Below are 12477 nucleotides of genomic sequence, written 5' to 3'. Positions count from 1 at the left end.
GCATCTTGGTGAAGACATATCTCAAAATAAAACATGGAAAAGATCTGGGAATGCAGCTTAGCGTGAAATTCCTGGTTTCAATTTCAAGTGCCACAATTAAGGAAAAAAGGAAAAAATAAAGATAGGGGAAAAGGGGACAAGGTAAATCCTGATTTTGAAAAGAAAAACTGAAATGTCAGAACACAAAAGTTACTCAGGCCCAATTTAAAATTTTACTTTCTTTTTTCTCAGAACATAAGAAGACTGGCCAATTCTCTTTTGCCTATAAATCAGCCCTTTCCCCTGTAAGTAGGCAATTCTTCCACTTGTAAATTACATTTCATCCTATAGATGCTGTCTGAACTTCAAACACACATGAGTATTTTGCCTGACAGTAGGAATGCACATCTCAAAGAATCCCCCTTGAAGACACCTTCAGGCCCCATGTGTACAGCCAGCTCCAGACCACGAGGTCTCTTTTTGTGTCTCTGTCTCTATCTCTGTCTCTCTTTCTCCCTTCTTCCATTCCCTCTCACTCTGGCCTAAACTCTATTTCTTGTATTGTGCCCTATTAAATTCCTATCTAGTAAATTCCTTTACATGTCTTGTTGTCACATCCTGAAAATTACTTCTGTGACCAGAGACAGTGAACCTACAAACCTTCTAGGATCCTGCCCAGTAACAGAAGGAAGGAAGGGAAGGGGAAAGAAAAAAGGAAGGAATTTAATAACAGTCCACAATATTATCTAATGTACTGTGTATAAGACTTTCACGTGGTTCACTAACTTTTTTTTCCCCTAAAGATTAACTTAGAACTGAAAAACATTGTGGAGAATACATTCACTGTAGTACACCATTAGCATATTCAAAGGACTTGAAGAAAGATTAATTTTTCAAAAGCGATAACAAGATTGTTACATATGATATTTTGAAGCATAAACCTTGGTGAACAGGATCACTGTCAGCCATAGTGCAAGTTTAAGTCTGAATAGTTAGTTGCTGGGTAGATGTAGTTGTAAAGTGTTCTTTGTTTAAGACGACAGTAGCATTTTCCAAAACCGTGGCTCTGTCAAGTCTTTATAGCAATTTGTTTTTTTAAAAAAAATTTTGTTTAAAGAGAAAAAAAAAAAAACCCCGAAACGGAAAAAGGGTACAAGTAATACAGAATTTCAAAAAAATAAATAGTAAGAAATCACTAGTTAATAGATTATATACTGTCATCTTAGAAATAGTTGTTCAAGTTCCAAAATTAATGCATACAAAGTGGACATTCAAACAGCGAGACTGCAAACAGTTGTGTTCAATGATACAACAAAAACTTAGTAATATGGTCATCTATCTTACACACCTAAACACACTTGCAGTTGTATCCTTTAGAGCACTTTCTTTTCCTCTCTTTTTTACAATAACATTTACACATTTTGGGTTTTATTACTCCCAAACTTCTTATTACCTTTTTTTTTTTTGGAAGAGAATAAAACCAAATGTCACAAAACAAAACAGAGTCAGTCAAAACAAAGGATGGACATAGTACATGATGTAGAAACAGAATACAAGGTAATCAACAATGGTTACCATAATGCCTCTTACTACCTTAAAAAGAATTGGCTATATCATCAGGTATAATAAAATTGAACAAAACAGTACAGAACAAAACCAATAAAACCAAAACATTGGAGACATTACAGGACTTCAAAAGAAGATAATAGTCAAACCAGAATGGGCATCATAGTGAATATTATTGCCTTCAAAGTAGTTGCCTATACCCTCAAACTTGATACTATCAAACAAAACAGCATAGAGTAAAATCAGTCAAAACAAGATGGTCATAGCAATACAGGGCTTCAAATCAAGTTAATAGGAAATCAAAAAGTTACTATAATGTAGCCTGCTACTTTTTAAATTTGTTTTACCTTAATTAAAAAATAATAAAAATAAATACATTTTAAAAAAGGAGATTGAGATAAAAGAGGACATAACAACATAACAACACAGGTCAGAACAGAACAATTTAAGCAACATAGTATTTCATCATAAGATAACCTGACATAATAGTAGTTACCATACTGTCTCTTTCCTTGAAATGTTTTAGTATAACTTCATATATTATAGCATTAAATATATCAAGACAGTGTGAAACTATTCAGGAGGATGAAAGTATTACAGGGTACTTAGAACCAGATAACAGAAAATGAACAATGGTTTCTATATTATGTCTTTGCCTATAAAAATTTTTGTTTATACTATCACATATAATAAAATCCAGTAAGATACAATATGATAAAACCAATGGAGACAGAAGACAAGATGATATCAAATCAGCACTAGCTATTATGATGTCTTGTTTTCTTCAAAATAGCTGTTCATACCATCACAGACAATAAAGTCAAACAACCCAGAATAAAACCATTTCAACCAATGAATGAAAACATTATAAGATGTCAAAGCAATATAATGGGGAATCATGATTACCAAAAAATCTTATGTACTCTTATCATTTCTTACACTAGGTAGACTATACAGTATTTACACATGTGAGTTTGATTTATTTCATTTATGAGTATGGTCTCAAATTGAGTCCATTTGCTTATAAATATCTTAATGTGATCTTCTTTATAGGCGAGTAGTACTCCATTGTATAAAAATACCACATTTTAAAAATCCATTCCTCAGTTGGTATTTAGGTTGTTTCCAAGATCTAGCTATTACAAATTGTACTGCTATAAACATGGATGCACATATATCACCGTGGTATGATGCTTTCACTTCTGGGAATATGACTAGAAGTGGAATAGCTGGAACAAATGGGACTTCCAATCCCAGCTTTTTGAGAAATCTCCAGACTGACCTTCACAATGATTGCACCAATCTACACTCCCACCAACAGTGCAGAGGAGTTCCTTTTCCCCCACAGCCTCTCCAGCATTTATGGTTGGTGGTTTTCTTGATTCTGGCCATTCTTTCAGGAGTGAGATGGAATCTCAGTGTGGCTTTAATTTGCATTTCTCTAATGAGTAGTAGTGATGAACATTTTTTCATGTATTTATTTGCCATTTGTATTTCTTCATCTGAGAAGTGTGTATTCATCTCAGATGCCCATTTTTGGATTGGATCTTTGAATTTTGGGGGTCTGATTTTTAAAAATTCTTTATATGTTTTAGACAGAAGTCCTTTGTCTGAGAGACAGTTCACTAAGATTTTTTCCCAGTTTGTGGATTTTCTTTTCACTATGCTGGAGATTTCTTTTGACATGTAGAAACTTTTTAATAAGAAGTGATCCCACTTATTGATTCTGAGAAGTATATCCCATACGGTTTGAATCCTGTTCAGGAATTCTCTACCTAGTCCTAAGTCTTCAAGGTTTTTACCCAATTTGTCTTCCAATATATTTAGTGTTTCTGTTTTAATACTCAGATCTTTGATCCATTTAGATTTTATTTTAGTATATGGTGACAGGCATGGGTCTAGTTTTAGTTTTCAGCATATGGAGAGCCAGTTTTTCCAACACCATTTATTAATGAGACTGTCGTTTCTCCAGTGAACCTGTTTGGCCCCTTTATCAAAGATAAGATGGTTGAGTGTGTTTGTAGTTGTGGTTGTATCTTCTAATCTATTCCACCTATCTTTGGCTCTGTTTTGGTTCCAGTACCATGTTGATTTTATTCCAGTTTCTTTGTGGTATTACTTCAAGTCAGGGACTGTGATGCCTCCTGCCTTGCCTTTGCTGCTTAGAACTGTCTTTGCTATTCTAGGTCTCTTCTCACTCCGGATGAATTTTAGGAGTGATTTCTCTAGATCTATGAGGTATGTTGATGATATTTTTATTGGGATTGCATTGAATCTGCATAACGGTTTTTGGAAAATGGCCATTTTCACAATATTTATTCTTCCTATCCATGAGCAAGGGATGTCTTTCCATTTTCTGAGGTCATCTTCAATTTCTTTTTCAGTGTATTATAATTTTCCATGCATAGGTCTTTCACTTCTTTCCTGACAGTAATTCCTAAATATTTCATTTTTTTGGTTGCTAGTGTGAAGGGTGTGGCTTCTCTTATTTCTCTGTCAGTGATTTTGTTGGTAGTGTACAGGAATGCTATTGATTTTTGAGTATTGATTTTGTATTCAGCTACATTGCTGAATTTATTTATTATATCTAAGAGTCTTTCAATGGAGTTTTGGGGGTGTTCTACATAGAGTATCATGTCATCTGAAAATAATGATAATTTAACTTCTTCTTATCCTATCTTTACCCTTTTATTTCTCTCTCTTGTCTATTGCTCTGGCTAGTATTTCCAGTACTATATTAAATAGGAGCAATGATAAGGGACATCCTTATCTTGTGCCTGAATTTAAAGTAAAGGCCTTCAACTTTTGCCCATTTAGTATGATACTGGCTGTTGGTTTGTCATAGATCACCTTTATTATATTGAGGTAAAGACCATCTATTCCAATTCTCTGTAAGGTTCTTATCATAAATGAATGTTGAACCTTATCAAAAGCTTTTTCTGCATCTATAGAAATGATCATGTGATTCTTACTTTTGGCTTTATTGATATGGTGGATTACATTTATTGATTTACATATGTTGAACCATTCCTGCATGCCTGGGATGAATCCCATTTGGTCATGGTGATTTGCTGTATCTTATTTGCCAATATTTTATTGAGGATTTTTGCATCTGTGTTCATTAGGGAGATTGGCCTGTGGTTGTCTTTTTTAGTTGGGTCTTTTTCAGGTTTTTGTATTAGAGTAATATTTGCTTCCAGGAATGACTTAGGAAGGATTGCTTCCCTTTTAATTTCATTGAAGAGTTTGAGGAGTGTCAGCATTAGGTCTTCCTATATTTTTTGTAGAATTCTGCAGTGAATCTGTTTGGGCCTGGGCTCTTCTTTGTAGGTAAGGACTTAACTGTATTTTCAATTTCATTAATAGAATTTGGGTTATTCAGTAGTTTTACGTCTTCGTGACCTAGCTTTGGTACTTCATATGTTTCTAGGAATCTGTCTATTTATTCTGTGTTACCAAACCTTTGAGAGTAGAGGTTTTCGAAATAGGTGTTGATGATCTTCTGTATTTCTAAAGAATCTGTAGTGATTTCACCTTTTTTATTCCTTATTGCATGAATCTGAGCTTTTTCTTCCCTTTTAAAAATGAGTTTGGCTAGGGGCTTATCAATTTTATTTATTCTTTCAAAGAACCAACTCTTTGATTCATTGATTCTTTCAATTGTTTTCTTAGTCTCTATTGCATTGATTTCTGCTCTGATTTTTATAATTTCCTCTCTTCTTTTGGCTTTGGGCTTGACTTGCTCTTCTTTTTCTAGCTGTTTGAGGTGTAACATCAGGTTATTTATTTGTATTTGTTCTGTTTTCTTGATGTGGGAACTCAGTGGGGTAAATTTTCCTCTGAGGAGATCTTTCATTGTATCCCACAGATTCCGGTAAGTTGTATTTGTATTTTCATTTGCTTGTAGGTATTGTTTAATTTCTTCTTTAATTTCCCTGGACCCACTGATTACTCAAGAGTGTGTTATTCAGTTTTCATGTGTTTGTGGGATTTTTGCAGTATCTTTTATCATTAATTTCTAATTTCATGATGCTATGATCCGATAACATGCAAGGGATAATTTCAACTCTTTTGCATTTATTTAAATATTTTCTGTGAGCTAATATATAGTTTGTTTCAGAGAATGACCCATGTACTGTTGAGAAGAATGTGTATTCTGATGTTGTGGATGGAACACTCTGTATATGTCTATCAAGTCCATTTGTTCACAGGTGTGATTCACTTCTGTTATTTCTTTGCTGATTTTCTGTCTGGTTGATCTGTCCCTTGGTGTCAATGGTGTGCTAAGGTCTCCTGCTAGAATTGTGCTACTGCTGATTTGGTTTTTCATTTCTGTTAATACTTGTTTTATATAACTGGGTGCTCTGGAATTTGGTGCATATATACTTAAGATAGTTATCTCTTCCTCTTGAAATTTTCCCCTAACCAGTGTGTAGTGACCTTCTTTATCTCTACTGATCATTATTGGTTTGAAGTTCACATTGTCTGAAAACAGAATAGCTACTCCCACTTGTTTTTGGTTTCCTGTTGCATGAAGTGCAAGCATGCATGAAGTAGAAACAATAGTTTTCCATCCTTTGACTTTCAGTCTGTGAGTATCCTTTTGGGTGAGATGGTTTTTTTGTAGACAGCATATGGTTGGATGTTGTTTCTTGGTCCATTCTGCCAGTCTGTTTCTTTTAATTGGTGCAATGAGACTATTTACATTAATGGTTATAACTGTTATATTCTGGTTTTTTGTTGACATATTATCTTTCTGCTGTTTAATTGTCTGCTTTGCTTAGTGGTTTTTTCCTAAGTGTATCTAAACTGTCTTTCATTATTTTTTGCAGGGTTGGCTTGGTGATCATGAAGTTCTTCAGCTATTCTTTGTCATGGAAGTATCTTATTTCTCCATTGATTTTGAAGAACAGTTTTTCAGGGTACATCAGTCTAGGTTGGAAATCATTTTACTTTAGGATCTGAATTACTTCTCTCCATGCTCTTCTTGACTTTATTATTTGTTCTGAGAGATCTGCTGTGATTCTGATAGGTTTTCCTTTATAACTGATCTGTCTTTTCTCTCTGACAGCGTCTAATATTCTATTCTTATGTTGGATTTCTGGGCCGCTGATTATTATATGTCTGGGTGTAGTTTTATTTTGGCTATGGCTATTTGGAGTTCTATATGCTTCACTGATCCTGATATCAGTTTCCAATCTCATGTTTGGGAAATTTTCAGCTATTACTTCTCTAAATATCCTCCTGACATCCTTTATGTTGTCCCCTTCATTTATCCCTATCAATCTTATGTTTTTTTCTTTGCATCATCTTGCAGTTGTTGAATTGTTATTTCCTGATTCCTTTTTATTTTTAAAAGATCTTTCCTTTCCTGTTCACTAGCTGCAATCTTGTCCTTGAGGTTTGAAATTCTATCTTCACTTTCATTGAGGCAGTTTTTACAACTTTCAATGGAATTTTTGATTCCTGTGTATCTCTTTTGCATCTGCTTTATGTATTCTGTTTGTTTCTTATATTGTTCATATAGGGATTCTATCTTTTTGTTTAGTTCCTCCAATTTTTTAACTGTGTCTTCTTTAGATATGTTCAGCATCTCCTTCATTTCTTTTATCATTTCTTCTTTTACATGGGAGAATATTTCTAGTTTGAATTCTTTTAAAGCTTCTCAGAGTTGCTTCTTTATTTCAGTTGCCATTATGTCCAATATTTCATGTGTATGACATATATTTTCTTCTATGTACATAGTTCCTAAGGTTTCTTGGGAAACCTTAGGTTTGAGATTGTAATTTGGTCTTTTGTTTTGTCATTTTCTATATTTCTGTTTTTCAAGTGTTATTCCAAGGCTTCCCAGGGTTTGTTTGAAACCCTCTTCTATGCCCTCAGCTCCTGGGACTCTGGCCACTCAGTTCCCCAGATTGAGAGAGGATCACTGGGGGTGGGGCAGGCCAGCTTAAGACCCACCAAGCTGGTCCAGTGCAACAGGAAGCCACGAAGTTCCCTGTTCGGGACTGAGCGAGGGTCCCAAGCTAGCTGGGCTAGGGGTAAGATGTGGGGGACACTCATCCCAGGCTTCCCAGCCTCTGGAATGGATCAGTTCACTAACTTTTAATAACCCTGTGTCTTTTTCAGTTGAGAAAGCAATAGAAGTTCATTGATGGATTATGTTCATTTAAACTTTGAATATAGAATTCTAACTCCTCCCTTGACATTTCTCTTTAAATAAGTCTTTTTGTAGGACTGACCAATTAAAAATAAAAATGAATGACACTCGGTTAATTTGAGTTTCAGGTAAGCAAGGAGTCACCTTTTAGTGTGACATGCTCTATAGTTATGCTAAAACATGATCTGTTGTATTTTGAAATTCAAATTTAACTGAACACTTATATTTTATCTGGTAAGCTTACAGTTTAGAAACTCAAGCCCGTCATCTTATGGAGTAAGTTGCTAAAGTCCTGGATTTGTTGCTTTCCAACTGATTTGATTCTTAAAATATTTTTTACAGAAATATTTCATCTTTGATGTTTTATATTCTATCACATTAAGAGAGCCATATCTTGTGCCCTAATTAGTAAGTTAAATTGGGTGATTACATCAAGATGGTGATTACCAAATCTCTCTGATAAAACCTCCTTTCTCCTGCTCTCTTTTCTTGTTTTGTTTGTTTTTGCAGTGTTCAAGGTAAGCAAGGCTCATGGGTGCTAGGCAAGTGCTCTACCCCAGAACCACACCCCCATCCCTTCCTTTTGAGTCACTTGTGGGATGACCAAGACCAGGCTGGCACCTGTTCCCAATCACTTTTTGTGTGGTAATTTTAACATCTATCAGTGATTCAATCAATGACACTATAGCTTGGGAAAAGGTTTTTTAATTTCACCATTGCTTCTGCACTATTAGTTCCTAATCATCTATGAAGAATTCCCTTTCTTTTATTCTGTCTTACAGTATCACTATATACTAATGGAATTAAATAATTTGATTTGTTATAATTTATTACTTTTGTTGCTTTTATCTATTTATTTGTTTATTAGTACATGTTTGCAGTTTGTGCAGTTTACAATCTTACATATACATACCACAGCTTTTTTTTTTACAATCCCTTTACCCTTCCCTCTGTCTCCTTTCTCTCCCAATTCCCCCATCCCATTTTTGATTCCTAACAATATTATTAATTTTTAAAAATATATTTTTATTTTAAAGAGAAAAATAAAACAAAATTACAAAACACAATAACGGGTGGGGGGAATAACAATGGTCTATGCATTGTATGTTGTTTTCAAATCAGTACTCAGAGCACAGGCTAGCTGCAGTTAACTGTCTGAACAATACCAGCACGGACCTTTCTAATCTTAGCTCCTCTTATGGCCCATACCGTGTTGCACTCGTTGAAGTTGTTAGGCTCCTGTACATGGCATATGTTTATTCTACTTATTTACCTTTTACATCCTCCTCACGCCTTGTGATTTTCCCTTGAACTACTTCCTTATTGCGAGAGATCCATCTCCTCATCCACTTCTATCCAGCCTGTTACTATTGTCTTTGTTTGTACATTGCTTCACTCAAACGAGAGCTACCATATGTTATTTAAGGTTTGTGTCTGATTTATTTCACTTAACACTATGTTTTCGAGGCGTATCCATTTTCCTACAAATGTCTCCGATTTGTCATTCTTAATCATAGCAAAGTGGCAGTCTATTGTACATAAACAGCATATGTGTTTACCCGATCATCTGCTGATGGGTAAACAGGCTGTTTCCAGGACTTAGCTGTTATGAATTGCACTCTATAAACATTGGTATCACTGTAGGATGTTTTTTAAGCTCTATTGGGATATCTCGCAGTGGGTAGCTGGGCTGTATGGTATATTTAATCTCAGTTCGTTGAGAAATACCAATATTGATTTCCATCATAGCAGTCCTAGTTTACATTTCCATTGACCATGAAGAAGGGTTCTTTTTCACCACAATCATGCCAGTATTTGCTATTGTTTGATTTCCTAACAATTGCCGTTCATCAGGAGTAAGATGGAATCTTAGCGCTGTTTCCATTTGCATTTTTTTTAATGACTGGAAATGTTGAATGTTTTTTCATTTACTTGTACCATGCCGTTTTTATCACTATTGCTTTGTAACATGGCTTGAAGCGAGACACTGTAATGCCTCTTGCTTTGCTCTTGTTGCCTGGAATTGCCTTTGCTTTTGTGGGTCTCTTCTGACTCCATGAATTTTAGTATTATTTTCTCCAGATCTGTAAAGTATGCTGTTGGTATTTTAACTAGAACCGCAATGAATGTGTGCAACAGTTTTGGGTGTATGGCCATTTGATAATATTGATTTGAACTGTCCAGGAGTGAAGGACATCTTTCCATTTTCTGGTGTCCTCTGTAAATCTCCTTCTGGGTACTGTAGTCTTCCTGGTAGGGGTCTTTCATTTCTTTGGTTGGGCTAATTCCTAAGTATTTCATTTTTCTCAAAGCAGTTATAAATGGTATTATTTTCATAACTTCTCATCCTTTTAATTATAGGTGTAAACAGAGGCTAATGATTATTCATGTGTTGCTCTTGTATTCTGCTACTTTTTTAAAGTTGATTATTAATTCTATGAGTATTTTTTGTGAGTCTCCTGTGACAGGTATCATGTCATCTGCAAATAATGATAATTTAAGTTCTTCCTTTTCTGTATATATCCCTTTTATTTCTTTCTCTTTACTAATTGTTCTGGCTAATGTTTCAAGTACTATGTTAAATAGCAGAGGTGATAGTGGGTATCCTTATCATTTCCTGATTTTAGGGAGAATTCTTTAATTTTTCCCCATTTAGTATGATGCTGCTTATTTGTGTGTCTCAGACAGCTTTTATCATATTCAGGTATGGTCTTTCTCTATCAGTTTTCTTCATGGTCTTTTTCTTATCCTGAAGGGTGTAGAATTTTGTTGAAAGCCTCTTCTGCATCTATTGAAGTGATCATTTAAAAATTAACCTTTCTTCTAACTTATGTGATGTATTACATTTGTTGACTTACACATACTGAAACATCCTTGCATGTCAGAGGACACCTACTTGATTGTGCTGTACAATCTTTTTGATAATGTCCTGCATTTTATTTGCTAGTATCTTGTTGAAGATTTTTGGGTCTCTGTTCATTAAGGAGATTGGCCTGTGGTTTTCTGTCTTAGTTGTGTCTTTCTGAGTTGTTTCTTTTCTTAGTTGTCTGGTTGGGGATCAAGGTGATATTGGTGTCCTAGTTATTTTCCTCATTGCTGAGTGTGCAGAGGCTTCTGTTCACAGTTGGCTGCTCCAAGGCAGGCTGTGGTGGCAGAGGGCGCTGCTGAGGGAAATCAGCTCATGGCAAGCGGAAGACGGAGAAGAGTGAGTCAGCAAGTAGTACAGGTGCGAAGCGGTGGCATCCGCAGCAGTCTGCTCTCCTTTTATCCCCTCCAGGCCGTCTGCCCTTTGAACGGTGCCGCACACATCCAGGGTGCGCCTTCCCATTATCCATACTCAGCACTACGCTGAACCAGTCAGAGGGTTAAGTTAGTCATCACACTCCGAGCTCCAGCACTGTGCACTGTAGATCCAGTCACCTCTGAAAAGCCCACCTCTGCTGACTGCATGAGGCTTTGGGGCGACAGATGTTTTTAACCCAGTCTGCCAATCTGTGCCTTTTACTTGGACAGCTGAGGCGTTAACACTGAGAAATAGCACTGAAATATGCTGCTTGTTTACATCATTGCCTACTTTACCTGTTGGTATATCCTTTGTTTTCTTTTTCTGATTTGTTTTTTGCTGCTTAGGCACTGAGCTCACTAGATTCCTCTGTTTTTAGCTGTGTCTGATTTGTTTTGCTTTCGAGAATAGAATACTTTTGTTTTCTGAATAGCTAGTTTAGCACTCATGCATCTTTTTCATGGAAATACCTTGTTTCTCCATCTGTTTTAAAGGATAGCATTGCTGAATAAGTAAATCTGGTTTGGAAGCTATTTGCTGCTTACTCCAAGTTCTTCTGACCTTTAGGGCTTGTCTTGAGAAATCTGTTGTGATTCTAATTGGTTTATCTTTGTATTTTTTTTTTCTCTGACTGCTTTTAAAATTCCATTTTCTTTCTGGATATCTGGTAATTTAATAAAGCTATGCCTCAGTGAAATTCTTCTTTAATCATATTTGCTTCATGCTTTATTGCTTAATGTATTTCAAATTCTTTTATATTTACATTTATATTTGGGAAATTTTTTTCTATGATTGTTTAGCACATACTTAGTACTTACTTAGTACATACATCTGTGCTAGCTTCTAGTTTTCTTCAGCTCCACTTAGGCTTAGATTGGTTTTCTCATTGTTTCCAAGTTGCTGCTGGATTGTCTTCTCTTTTTCTTATTTTCCCTTTGGCACCTTGAGCTCTTTATTGGAAATCATATTTTGTCCTCAGTATCAACCATTGTGTCTTTGCATTGATAATTTCTGCAGTGTGTGAATTCCATTCAGCTTTTATTTCAGGCATTTCTGTCTGACATCATTTCCAAGCTTCCATATTCTCACTGAATCTATCCCTTAAATTTTGAAAAAATGTGACAAGCTTTATGAATTTGCATGTCATCCTTAAGCAGGAGCCATGTAAATCCTTTCTGTATGTTTCTGATTTTAGTCTATGTGCTGCTGAAGTGAGCACTTGGTCTTTTCTGTTGGCCTGCTTTTGGCCGATAGAAGCCCCCCTTCAGGTTTGGTCTTTGGTCCTGCGGAGGTATCCCTCTTTTGTCTCAGTGCTTGTTTGCATTCTATCATAAGAAGATGTCCTAGACGCTTTTGTTGCCTTCCACTCCCAGAGCAGGAGTTAGCCTTTTTTCTGACATGCCTGTCGGGACCTGCCTGCTGCTAAACCATGGCCTCTGGCTGCTTCGGGACCTGGAGAGGAGCCCTGCAAACACGCTTCCACTGGATA

General features: G+C 35.8%; 1 non-coding gene across 1 annotated transcript; it reads right to left on the bottom strand.

The window, feature by feature from the left end:
- Positions 1–12100: 12100 nt before the first annotated feature.
- LOC111756723 (U6 spliceosomal RNA) lies at positions 12101–12207 on the bottom strand. Its single transcript, XR_002791137.1, has one exon. It is a non-coding gene; the product is annotated as a U6 spliceosomal RNA (small nuclear RNA).
- Positions 12208–12477: the final 270 nt, after the last annotated feature.

This window comes from Cavia porcellus, unplaced genomic scaffold (assembly GCF_034190915.1).
Source record: "Cavia porcellus strain 051 isolate PalLab524CR breed Dunkin Hartley unplaced genomic scaffold, mCavPor4.1 scaffold_5, whole genome shotgun sequence".
Lineage (NCBI taxonomy): Eukaryota > Metazoa > Chordata > Mammalia > Rodentia > Caviidae > Cavia > Cavia porcellus.
Note: the sequence above shows the minus strand (reverse complement) of the source record. Positions and strands in the feature narration are given on the sequence as shown.